The following is a 12764-nucleotide window of genomic DNA, read 5'->3' as shown; positions in this document are numbered from 1 at the left end:
TTCGGGAAAACAAAGTGGATTTCTTCTTCTAGCCGAGGTTCCAAGCTAAAAGTAAGTTCCGTTCCTTGGTTGTTTCCGTATCGTAGGCTATTCTATCACACCTTGCCGTGGGTTGGTTGCACAGAGAGACAGGATTTTGTGTGTGGTCATTACTGCCTTGGATGGGTTCGCTTCTCGCTGCCCAGACTCAACCCCAGCGCTAACAATAGACTGACCTCCTAGAAGCCAGAGAATCAGAACAGAACTAGCCGTTATATTTAGCCTAAACTGGATAGCGGATTTTGCTTTTGTGCCGGAGTCTGCCTAGGAATAAATCCGTCTAGCTAGATCTGGTCCGTGCATGCGTTTAGCCTACATTGAGCAATGTCCTATCCTCAAGTCACTTTAACATAGTGTGAGACGAGGTAGCCTAGCTAGCTACGAGATACGGAGGTGCATGCTCGTCTGTAGAGATATGATGGGTGCATGATTTCACATTGGTGTATGTGCATGTTTATGGGTTTGTAAAATAGGCTCCATATGCTCGAGAAGGCTGTTTGATTGTTGGTAAACAATTTACGTTAATCAGCTCGCTGAGCAGATGGGAATGTTAATCTTGGAATGTACGGGTATGTCAATAGTTCATTGAGCAAAAAAAGGCTGGACTGAGTTGACTGCTTTCTAATAGCCTACCTGTTGTAATAATAGCATATCACAAAGACTTGCCGTTAGCTGTATTGGCATGTTCTTAAAGTGTTCAAATGAAGGCCTATGTATCTCCCGCTCGCAATATGTATTCTAACTATTCTTTGTAGCCTATCCGTGCCCCGCATAGGTTATTATGTCACTGTTAAAATAACCTTTCTATCTTGCATTATATTTGTTCTATCAGACATGCACAAATGTGCCATTTGTTGTGGAAGGCTGATTCATTTCAACAACCTTCCCGACTGCGCTATTATACGGCCAAAAGTGGAGCTGAGAGACAAGAGTTTAGCTCTTATGGTTGGGCCGCTGTGTGTGCAGCGGGCGGCGTAGTCTCTGGCGAGCCCTCCCTGATAAATTCCTCCGTCTGGATGTGAGGCCAGCCGGGGCAGCGGCGGGCGGGCCTCCCGGTGGGTGGGAGGGAGAAGAGGAGGGAGCAGCACTGGCTTCTCTTTCATTGCTCTCTCCACTCGGACCATGAGGGGGGAGAGAGAGAGCAGCCAAGTCACAGCGGAAAACCCTGTAGACTGCACTGAACGAACGGGAGGAGAGGGAGGGAGAGAATACCCCTTTCCTCTCTCGTTAGTGAAGCTGGGGAGTTGGAGGAAACACTAGTTGGAGCGGCTGCGTTAGTTCAGAGGAAAAGTATGGATGTGTGATTTCACTTCAGATGTCAAATCAAATGGTATTTGTCACATCTCTACACAACAGGTGTAGTAGACCTTACCGTGAAATGCTTGCTTATAAGCCCTTAACCAACAATACAATTCAATAAATAGTTAAGAAAATATTTACTAAATAAACTAAAGTAAATGTATAAAAATGTAAAGGGGCATGGTTAAGTAATCAGATTGATCCCACTTCAGTGAAACTCATACTCCTACAGGGCTATTGGGTATTATAGAATCCCTGCACATGAATGGTTTGCGTTTATGTTATGATATAGGTCATGTAATGTACAATAATCACAGTTGCAATATGAAAATATGTACCATGCTGTCACTGTCCTGAACAAAAGTGGAATGTTTTAGGTTTATAATTGATTAATAGATGCAGCGTGTAACAATGTGTTAATAACATGCATTAGTTACAGATTACAGTTAACAACACTTCTAAAGTGGAAGTAAAGCCTCACACCACACACCCCCTATCTCACTGGTCAGTCGAGTTAACAGGTGACAGTTGTATGAGAGAAGCTCATCCATCCAACCTTTTCATCTATCAGCAGTCATGAAGGAAAACAGACGAGGAATGAAAGCCAATCAATACAGTTGGAACTCAATGCTGTGTTTATGGGCTGTCTGTGTGGGTGAGTGGATAAGTGGAGAAAATGAGACAATGAAAGAAAACAAGGAAATGAACCATATGCATGTTGGAACTAGGCATGTATGTGTATTATGATTCTGTTGCTCCTCACTCAGAAATCAGTAGTCTCACCCACAGCCTCAGTACTCAGGAAATGTATACTAGAGCTGCGATAAACCCCAAATTATCAACACTGACCATACCAATCAATTATCGCAAGCATTTTACTGATATCGTTCCTTACGATAAGTTGCCTATACTGGAGAAATGTGAAGTTTAAAATGAAATAGGTTTGCTAATATGGGTGATTGTTAATGGGACAATTGATTGCTACAACCATCAAACTAGAAGTAGTAGTTTAAAGGTGCACAATAATGTTACAAACGTATCTTTCTATTTATCGTTATTGCATCAATTCTGGCAATGTATCCCAATATGGATTTTTGTCAATATCGTCCAGCTCTAATGTATGTAAACTGCTGTTGCTCCTCACTCAATCATAAATCCGTAGTAGTTCCATGCTTCTTCCTCTTCTATCTATTCAAATTCCCCACCCACAGCCTCAGAGCCTAGAGCTGAGAATGTAGAACCTGCACTACACTATTCACTGCAATGACAGCTTGACTTTTCACCTTACTGTTAGTATTCTATTGTGGAGTATTATGAAATTGTTGGCTGGCGTTCAATCAGACTCACTAGACATGGATTCTCTGTCTGCTTGTGTCTTGCCGTCGGCCCATATACCACCCACTCCCCTCGCATCCGTCTGTCTGTCCCATAGCAGAAGACAACCTTTGTTTCTGTCTGTCAGATTCTCTCTGTTTTGTTGAACATATCATAGTTGTTTTTAAAATGCTTCAATTTGCCTTTTGGATATTCTAGAAATGTACAACAGGGAAAATATCTCCAAGTAGGGAAATATGTCAAAGAAAATGCTTCCCCCACAGACCACATTGTCAGTGCTTCATATTAGGGAAATCTAAACTGCATAGAGGTTTACGTCATTTGTACATATTACTTCATATCTAAAGTGTTCCATTATAATTTGACTGCATCAGACTCACTCAGTGTTCACTCCATTTAATGTATTATCTCTCTCCAAAAGGTTATTGATTCATTTGACTGCATAATAGTCTCCTGGTCGTAATTCCATTTGATTTGAACTGTTTGTGCAGCATTAGCTGTAGTTGCGTATTTTCTGGAACTCGACTTGCTGTTGCAAAAAAGATCAGCTGCTGCTCAGTCACTCCATGGCTCCGCTGCTGGTTGTACACAAGAGTTAGAACAAACATAGTTATTTGTCTGTTGTAACAGTAATGTTAGGCTATTGCAAACATAAGAACGACACAAACAGGTTGTCTAGCAATTTCATGTTATTTCTTCTGGAAGGGTGTTACATGAAGCTATTTAGGCAAGCTAATAGCCTACACAGCATATCAAACAAGCAAGAAACAGACAGGCAGTCAATAGCGTTTTTTTAATGTCATTTTTTCATCATCATTGCAACATTGTCTAAACAGGAGGCAGACTGCTGGCTAAATGGGAGCATAACTATAAAGATTACAGAAGCCTTCATATATATTTTTGGAACGTTCTTTCAAATTGCAGCTGTCCAGTAATATGAGGTAGAGAGAGAGGCTACATCATCATATCGATCAAATTGGTTTGGTACTTAGTATTTTATTAGGATCCCCATTGGCTGTTGCAAAAGCAGCAGCTACTCTTCCTGGGGTCCAGAGGGTTCAGACGATTCACACACCTGTGAGTGCTGCCCGCCTGCTGCCCTGGGAGGCCTATCTATCATTTACCTCTGCCAATCAGCCTCAGACCAGTCTTCTAGGGGGAAGGTCAACCGGTACCACCCACTCGTTTAATAAGAGCCTTTACTACAGTAAGTTATTAGAACAGCTAATAACTTCAGTCTCTAAAAGTGCCTTACCGTGAGAGAGGCAGAGTGAGCGAGAGAGAGAGAGAGTGGTAGATACAGAGAGGTAGAGAAACTGTATGTGTGAGTGAGTGAAGAGAGAAGCAGAAACAGAGAAAGTGAATGTGAGTGAGCAGAGAGAGATGGGAAATAGAGAACTCACTGGCCTTACCCTGTCACTGGCTTATGCATGTTTGATTTGACGTTCGTTGTTTCTTTGAGTAACGAGTGCAGGGAAGGGAATGTCACAATGGCCACGTCCTGTTCAGTTCCATTCTGTAGTGACTGTCTGAACAGTGCTGGAGCAGGGGTCCTTGAATCAGAAATGACACCTGGCTAGGAGGCTACACAGAAACAATATGAGAGTTCAAGGAGAACAAGGACGAGGAGAACAAAATGTTCCCTACGACCGTCCGTCTGTCTGTCCATCCACCATGACTACCTGTTTCACTGCTTGACTGACTGGTTGACTGGCTGGCTGGCTGCCTGCACTCAAGATTTCTCACCATCGGAGGCAATTACCTTCACATTTTTACTGCTGATGAAATCTTCCCTCACTGGCAGTGAAGTGTGTGTGATCAGAGAGAGGGAGAGAGGGATTGTGTGTGTTTTGTTAGTCTGAGCAATGTGCGTGTGTGTATGTTTGTCTTGTAAATCCTGTTCAAACCAGACAAATGCATTGTCCTCATCTTCAGAATGTGTTGTTTTCTTGTGAGTACAGTACAGTAGGCCTGTGTCCCACATGCACCCTTTTCCCCATATAATGCACTACTTTTGTGCACGGCTTTGGTCAAAAGTAGTGCACTATATAGAGAATAGGGTGCCATTTGTGACGCAGCCTAGCTCATTAGTCTCTTCTCTGTCTCCATGCTGGGTTGGTGAGTTCAGTGTGTCAGCTTTCCTTTCTGTGAGCTGTCAGGGTCATGTGGCGCTCATTTGATAATATAAACTGGGTGGTTTGAGCCCTGAATGCTGATTGGCTGACAGCCATGGTATATCAGACCGTATACCACGGGTATGACAAAACATTTATTTTTCTGCTCTAATTACATTGGTAACTAGTTTATAATAGCAATAAGGCACCTCGGGGGTTTGTGATATATGGCCAATATACCACGGCTAAGGGCTGTAACCAGGCACTCCACGTTGCATTGTGCATAAGAACAGCCCTTAGCCGTGGTAAATTGGCCATATACCACACCTCCTCGAGCATTATTGCTTAAATATAGCCTCCCTGATTGTATGCAAGTGTACTACAGCCTCTGCAAAGCCTCTGTACTCAAATGTATTAGTATAAGTGTGTGTGTGTGTGTGTGTGTGTGTGTGTGTGTGTGTGTGTGTGTGTGTGTGTGTGTGTGTGTGTGTGTGTGTGTGTGTGTGTGTGTGTGTGTGTGTGTGTGTGTGTGTGTGTGTGTGTGGAAGATGGAGAGTTATGGTTTATAGACTGTATGAAGGCGGTAGAATCACATCCAACATGCCCTCTAGGGATACATACTGTACTTGTTCTCTGACATAGACATTTGCATAGACATTTGTACACAGAGCGAATGTCAAACGTTAGAAGATATTTGGGTGTTGTGTAATAGAGAAAAGAAGACTTCCTTAATTACATTCATATTATTCTAAATGAATGTCACAGGAAATCATCAATTACAAAATATGTCATACTAGCATTTGTGAATGACGGACCCTATTCAATCAAAACTGCTATGCATGCAGTATCCACATTTCCTGAGTAAGGAATATTCAGGCAGTAATAGGCGAGGCGAGTTCGTTACACTAATATACAGATGAGTTTCTGTTTTTGTTGCACACTGTAAACATTGTTTAGTTGTTTGCCCACATGTCCCAAGATCAAATTGGCATGCCACTGCAAAACCCACTTCCCAGGACAGCTCTGTCTCTCCCTGTCTGCCTGCCTTCTCACAACAACTCAGCCAGCAGAGAGAGTGTCCTTTGGAGAGAGAGAGAGAGTTTTTGACTGTGACGTGTTTGTGCTCTCTGTGTGCGCTCTCTGTGTGCGCTCTCTGTGTGCATTAGTGTGTGTGTGACACCTTCCCCTCATTGTGACTCTGGCAGTGTGAGGCAGGCTGTTTCCCTGTGTGTGTGTGTGTGTGTGTGTGTGTGTGGCAGTTTCCCAGGGTTCTAAGCCCTGCCGGTCCTTTCATTCCCCTGCTGCCTGGGCGGCTCAGATAAAGAGACATATTTAAAACCTCCTCCCTCGCTGTGGAGAGAGAGAGCGAGAGAAAGAGACAGAGGGAGAGAGAGAGTGGGAGATGAGAGCAAAAGAGAGGGCAGGAGGAAAAGCGTATTTGTCTCATCCCATGACAGCTGTTGTGTACATGTCTAATTAAAATAGTTGAATCACTTCAGTGATTCAGTGAAATCACATCACTCAAAAATACTGTTTAACTAAACTACAGAAATAAAACTATATTGAAAATGTATTTTTAATACTTAGTCTTTAATCAATTACCAGTTACCATATCTGCAATCAATCTCCCCGGTTTATCAGCAAATCGATGTGTTTCACCAGATACAGTATTATGTTCCTCTCTCCCATGCAGTAGTAGAATGGCTGTTGTTCCTAGAAGACAGAAGCCATTGTTGAACTGATCGTTTATCATTTCAGTAATGGGAGCAGACTAATCATGTGTGTGTGTGCGTGTATTCTGGAGACTAGCGAGGATCCACTGCGTGGTGCTTGCCAGGGCCCAGCCTCCAAAACAATGTTTGTCATTGTCTCCCCATGCCATCTGTTGAAAAACAACGGCACTCTCTCAAAATGAAATAAAGATGCTCAAATCCCTGTTTCTCAGGAACATATGTGTATAAACCAAGAACAACAAAAGGCTATAGGAAGCAAGGCAGATGACTTCAAATTTAGCAGAATTTGGAATTGTCAGGGCAGCGAGCTCTAGAGTCAGTTGGTTTGGGAACACTTTCTATGAAGTACAAACGTATAATCAGGGGCGCAACTTTTACTGGGGACGGGGCGGACATGTCTCTCCCACATTTTGAAATTGCATTTTTGTCCCCCCCAGTTCTATCATTGGAATGTGATACAAAACGAGGAAACGGGGTGCTTTAGGACCATGCGGACGTCTCTGAGAAGTCGGGTAGACTGTTTGGAGTGTTTATCCTGCTGGATTAAATAAAATAAAAAATAAAATGTCTAAAACCATAGTGGCGCCCCTGCATATAATACTTCATAACATCCTTTATATCCTTATCCTTTACATCCTTTATAATACACATAAAATGTAATGTTATTTCCCTCACAACTGTTAGGAGTTTCACCTTTCTGCTTCCTAATAGATGAGGAAAGGAAAAGCTGATCCCAGATCTTTGCATAGTGTGCTGGGTGGGATTGTAAAGAGCAGACACGGACAGGGATTAGGCCTAAGAATTAGGGCTTGCCTGTCTGTGTACTGTACGCACACACCTCTCTGGATGTCATGTTGGAAGTACATGTCTTCCTGATATATCTTATCAATATAATTGTATATCTTGAGAGGAGTGTGTCTGTGTGTGTTTGTATGCGACATAGCGTCAGAGTGTGGTGGTGGTGGTGGGGGGTGGGGGTGGGGGGTGCCTTCCTGTCTTTATTTTCTCTGGAATTCCTTTGTTTTTGGAAGTCCGGAACGGAACAGGAGAAACTGAATCTGCGTGTTGCCTCGGGGCATGTTCTCCTTGAAAAGACACACACCGCCGCAAATAGGTTTGTGTGGCTGATGTTTTCAAAGCCAGGAACAGCCAAGGTGCTTTTCTCCTCTCAGCATATAACAGTTCAGCAGGCAACAAAACAGATACTGCTACTTCTGCAAAAATATTTTCAAAGGATCCTATTAGCGCTAGCTATTCTGCCTTTAGGCCGCTAGTTTACTAAAGGTTTAACCCTCGCACACTCATGTTGAAGCTGTCCTCAATACCTTAAAGTTAGACTTTGTCAATTAAAAGGTTAACTCTCAACCCCAATTTCAGCCTTTGCCCAAACCCTTCAAATAAAATAAAAAATGCATTCAGGTGAGAAGTTGTAGGTGGGGCATTTTCTCATAAATATTCATTTTGGGGGAGGGTAAACATAGTTGTACCTGATCCCAACACTTTCTTACTAAAGAATACTTACCAGAAGTCTATGGAAGTCTACGAGTGATTTAATTAAATCTTAAATTGTAATGGGCAAAAGATAAATCAATGTCTTGTTTGCAATATCATATTTCCTTTTCCTAAGTGGGTATGCATTTTTTGTGACAAAATTCAAATTCAAAGTAATATATTAAATTATAATGTTCATGAGGAAGCATGAAGCCTGCCAATTTGAAAAATAAATAAAAAAACAGTGTTTAATATTTAATTTCCAGTAGTGCTGAGCGATTAACCAACATTTCGGTTATTTTTCATTTTTTAAATAACTAATTGACAGAGGTTGGTTCAATTATTTGAATTCCTTTTTGTTTGTTTTTACCTGTGAGCTCGATGTGGAGTTTCTGTAGAGATAAATCAGATCAAGTCTGAACTGTGCGATGTAGTAGGGAGTTGTAGTTTCCAACAGCCCAATATTCTACATTGTTTAGCGCAGAGAACATGTTAAGTTTTTACCACAATAACCATAATCCATTGCGCGCCCGCTTAATCTGTCCGTTGTGTGGTGAAAGACAGAAATATTGAGAAAAGAGAGAATGTGCGATACAGAGAGATAGAAAGCAGTTGCTTTACGAGCCTGAAAATACATTATCTAAGTGATAGTTGGTATTTAGCAGTCAGAAAAGTTTGCCGTGTTTACTTTGAAGAACTACTAAAATAGTGATTTTTGTCAGACAGCATAGGCAGCAGCTCTATATGAGACGATGACTTGGAATTAAATAATAGTCATCAAGTAAAACAAATATTTGATTAAAGTAAAGTAATAATAAATGGTTAATAAGTGATAAGCAGTACCACCATGGGACTTGTATGAATTGTTTTATTCTGTGTTGCTACAGCATTCAACCCACATAATGCATAACACATTTAATATCTAAAACAATTATCAAAACCGAAAAACCTTGATTATTTTTTAATAATCGAATCGAATCCGAACCGACCTCAAAAAGCACTAATCTCTCAGCACTAATTTCCATGGTACTATTCAGTACAACACTGATACGTAAAAACATGTACATGGTTAAATGACAAATAATTTCTCATGTTTGCCATTTTCTTTCCTTGTTGTAACAGCATGAATTGTGACAAAAATAAAAAATAATTATACTTTTCCATGTGGTTTAAGACAAAATTCAAATGATTAATCAAATTTGATAAATCAATCACAATGCTTCATTTTGCTGTATCGTTTCCTGATTTCTCCTTTGCGCTTTCATTTTTGATGTGTGTTAGACCTATCAATCAAACACGGTGGGCAGGGTTTTGGTAACGTGAGGCGGAAGAGGTTGACTTGATCAGAGAGGAAGAGGCGAAGATGTACTATACACTAGAGGTCGACCGATTATGATTTTTCAACGCCGATACTGATATCGATTATTGGAGGACCAAAAAAAGCCGATACCGATTAATTGGACGATTTTTTTATTTTTTTATTTGTAATAATGACAATTACAACAATAGTGAATGAACACTTTTCTTTTACCTTAATATAATACATCAATAAAATCAATTTAGCCTCAAATAAATAATGAAACATGTTCAATTTGGTTTAAATAATGCAAAAACAAAGTGTTGGAGAAGAAAGTAAAAGTGCAATATGTGCCATGTAAGAAAGCTAACGTTTAAGTTCCTTGCTCAGAACATGAGAACATGGTGGTGGTGGTTCCTTATAACATGAGTCTTCAATATTCCCAGTTAAGAAGTTTTAGGTTGTAGTTATTATAGGAATTATAGGACTATTTCTCTATACCATTTGTATTTCATATACCTTTGACTATTGGATGTTCTTATAGGCACTTTAGTATTGCCAGTGTAACAGTATAGCTTCCGTCTCGAACCAGGAACACATCGACAACAGCCACCCTCGAAGCATCGTTACCCATCGCTCCACAAAAGCCGCGGCCCTTGCAGAGCAAGGGTACGTTAGCTAGCTGGCTAGCTGGCTATGGTGAGAGGCAAGTCAACAGGTTTTAAGAGAAATTAAATGGACATCTACTAAAATCATTCTGGTCTAACATAAAATAATATATATATGTATATATACACTACCGTTCAAAAGATCACTTAGAAATCTCCTTGTTTTTGAAAGAAAATCTTTTTTTTTTGTCCATTAAAATAACATAAAATTGATCAGAAATACAGTGTAGACATTGTTAATTTTGTAAATTACTATTGTAGTTGGAAACTACAGATTGTTTTATGGAATATCTACAAAGGTGTACAGAGGCCCATTATCAGCAACCATCACTCCTGTGTTCCTATGGCACGTTCTTTTAGCTAATCTAAGTTGATCATTTTAAAAGGCTAATTTATCATTAGAAAACCATTTTGCAATTATGTTAGCACAGCTGAAAACTGTTGTCCTGATTTAAAGAAGAAATAAAACTGTCCTTCTTTAGACTAGTTGAGTATCTGGAGCATCAGCATTTGTGGGTTTGATTACAGGCTCAAAATGGCCAGAAAAATATAACTTTCTTCTGAAACTAGTCAGTCTATTCTTGTTCTGAGAAATGATGCAAGAAATTGCCAAGAAACTGAAGATCTCGTGCAACACTGTGTACTACTCCCTTCACAGAACAGAGCAAACTGGCCCTAACCAGAATAGAAAGAGGAGTGGGAGGCCCCGGTGCACAACTGAGCAAGAGGACAAGTACATTAGAGTTTCTAGTTTGAGAAACAGATGCCTCACAAGTCCTCAACTGGCAGCTTTATTAAATAGTACCTGCAAAACACCAGTCTCAACGTCAACAGTGAAGAGGCAGAGTTGCAAAGAAAAAGCCATATCGCAGACTGGCCAATAAAAAGATAAGATTAAGATTTGCAAAAGAACAGACACTGGACAGAGGATGTGTTCCAGTGCACTAATGTGCACTAATGTCCATATTGCATATGGAGTTCCTGGGCTGGCGTGGTTACACGTGGCCTGTATTTGTGAGGCCGGTTGGATGTACTGCCAAATTCTCTAAAATGACGTTGGAGGCGGCTTATGGTAGAGAAATTAACATTTAATTGTCTGGCAACAGCTATGTTGGACATTGCTGCAGTCAGCATGCCAATTGCACACTCCCTCAACAATTGAGACATCTGGAGCATTGTGTTGTGTGACCAAATTTTAGAGTGGCCTTTTAATTGTTCCCAGCACAATGTACACCTGTGTAATGATCATGCTGTTTAGTCAGCTTTTTGATATGCCACACCTGTCAGATGGATGGATTATCGTGGCAATAGAGGAATGCTCACTAATAGGGAGTTAAATAAATTTGTGCACAAAATTTGAGAGAAATACACTTTTGTTACATTTATATTTTTGTTCAGTATATACAGTGCCTTCGGAAAGTATTCAGACACCTTGACTTTTTCAAAATGTTGTTACGTTAAAGCCTTATTCTAAAATTTATTAAATTGTTTTTTTTCCCTCATCAATTCACACACAATACTGTAACGGTTTCTCTCCTCCTCTTCGTCTGAAGAGGAGGAGTAGGGATCGGACCAAAACGCAGCGTTGTATGAAGACATAATGAAGATTTATTAAAGGAAAGACGAACACGAAAAAACACTTGGAAAATTACAAAACAACAAAACGACGTAGACAGACCTGAACATGTGAACTTACAATAAAACACGAAGAACGCACGAACAGGAACAGACTAACCAAACGAACGAAAACGAAACAGTCCCGTGTGGTGCGACAGACACAGACACAGGAACAATCACCCACAAACAAACAGTGTGAACAACCTACCTTAATATGGTTCTCAATCAGAGGAAACGTAAAACACCTGTCCCTGATTGAGAACCATATCAGGCTAATAGACAATGAACCTAAACATAGAAACACATAACATAGAATGCCCACCCCAACTCACGCCCTGACCATACTAAACAAATACAAAAACAAAGGAAAACAGGTCAGGAACGTGACAAATACCCCATAATGACAAGGCAAAAACTGGTTTTTAGAAATGTTTGATAATTTATTAAACATAAAAAATCGGAAATATCACATTTACATAAGTATTCAGACCCTTTACTAAGTACTTTGTTGAAGCACCTTTGGCAGTGATTACAGCATCAAGTCTTGGGTATGACGCTCCAAGCTTGGCACACTTGTATTTGGGGAGTTTCTCCCATTCGTCTCTGCAGATCCTCTCAAGCTCTGTCAGGTTGGATGGGGAGCGTGGCCGCACAGCTATTTTCAGGTCTCTCCAGAGATGTTCGATCGGGTTCAAGTCCGAGCTCTGGCTGAGCCACTCAAGGACATTCAGAGTCTTTTCCCGAAGCCACTCCTGCGTTGTCTTGGATGTGTGCTTAGGGTCGTTATCCTGTTGGAAGGTGAACATTTTCCCCAGTCTGAGATCCTGAGCGCTCTGGAGCAGGTTTTCATCAAGTATCTCTCTGTACTTTGCTCTGTTCATCTTTGCCTCGATCCTGACTAGTCTCCCAGTCCCTGCCGCTGAAAAACATCCCACAGCGTGATGCTGCCACCACCATGCTTCAACGTAGGGATGGTGCCAGGTTTCCTCCAGACGTGACGCTTGGCATTCAGGCCAAAGAGTTCAATCTTGGTTTCATCAGACCAGAGAATCTTGTTTCTCACGGTCCAAGCGGGCTGTCATGTGCCTCTTACTGAGGAGTGGCTTCTGTCTGGCCACTCTACCATAAAGGCCTGATTGTTGGAGTGCTGCAGAGATGGTTGTCCTTCTGA

General features: G+C 41.0%; 1 protein-coding gene across 6 annotated transcripts in view; it reads left to right on the top strand.

Moving 5' to 3' along the window:
• LOC139571027 (zinc finger MIZ domain-containing protein 1-like) overlaps positions 1-12764 on the top strand; it is a 201415-nt gene that overhangs the window by 313 nt on the left and 188338 nt on the right. For all 6 annotated transcript variants that reach the window (XM_071393499.1, XM_071393500.1, XM_071393502.1 and 3 more), the window contains exon 1: positions 1-51. This exon is cut by the window's left edge. The gene's annotated coding sequence lies outside the window, so the exon portion shown is untranslated. The remainder of the gene's footprint in view (positions 52-12764) is intronic.

This window comes from Salvelinus alpinus, chromosome 3 (assembly GCF_045679555.1).
Source record: "Salvelinus alpinus chromosome 3, SLU_Salpinus.1, whole genome shotgun sequence".
Classification (NCBI taxonomy): Eukaryota; Metazoa; Chordata; class Actinopteri; order Salmoniformes; family Salmonidae; genus Salvelinus; species Salvelinus alpinus.
Note: the sequence above shows the minus strand (reverse complement) of the source record. Positions and strands in the feature narration are given on the sequence as shown.